Source organism: Mastomys coucha, unplaced genomic scaffold, assembly GCF_008632895.1.
Source record: "Mastomys coucha isolate ucsf_1 unplaced genomic scaffold, UCSF_Mcou_1 pScaffold18, whole genome shotgun sequence".
NCBI lineage: Eukaryota > Metazoa > Chordata > Mammalia > Rodentia > Muridae > Mastomys > Mastomys coucha.
This window is the reverse complement of record NW_022196900.1, coordinates 106,905,213-106,905,861: the sequence shown is the minus strand read 5'-3', so window position 1 is coordinate 106,905,861 and position 649 is coordinate 106,905,213. Positions and strand designations below refer to the sequence as shown.

The window sequence follows — 649 nt, the reverse complement described above, 5'->3', positions numbered from 1 at the left end:
AGTCAGAGAAAACCTCTGTCCCCAAGAGCCTGGACCTCTGGTCCTCTGTGTCCTATGAACACAGAGCCAGGATGCAGTGTCGGGATCTGTCAGCCACTAGCCCATCCTGTCAGGTAGGGTCTAGGGTGTGTCCCAGCCTGGGGTGGGAAAGTGTCCAGGTGGGACAGATGCTATCAAGATGGGGATCCCAGCCTCAGACAAGATGTCCCATACAACTTTGAAACTCCTTCACACCTGCTCCAGTCTAGCCAAGAAGGAGGCCCTCCCTCCAAGGTGCAGGAGGAGGCAAGGCTGTTACTGCATCTCACGTAGCCCCGAGGCACCCCACAATATTTTCCTATTCACCTGTCCTCTAGCAGCTCCCAAGACCTCACTACTCTCCTTCCAGGCCTTGCCATCACAGGTCACACAACCTATCTGGTCAGAGCCTCAGCTTGCCCAGCTCTGCCCCTCCCACTAGAAGCCCTGTGGACTGACTACCCAGAAGGCAACAGTATTCTATGAGTGCCTTCAGCCACCCATGAGGAGAAGCACCTGAGAGCTGGAAGCGGAAAAGATGGAGGTGGCTGAGCTGCCTCTCTTCGGTTGATACCCTCTGTCTCCTGAGATATTGAAAGTGGAAATTCCAGGGCAGAGAGGAGGGGGTGCT

General features: G+C 55.3%; 1 long non-coding RNA gene across 1 annotated transcript; it reads left to right on the top strand.

Annotated features, from left to right (window-relative positions):
• LOC116097000 lies at window positions 1-452 on the top strand. Its single transcript, XR_004121183.1, has 2 exons — window positions 1-113; window positions 389-452. It is a non-coding gene; the product is annotated as an uncharacterized LOC116097000 (long non-coding RNA).
• Window positions 453-649: the final 197 nt, after the last annotated feature.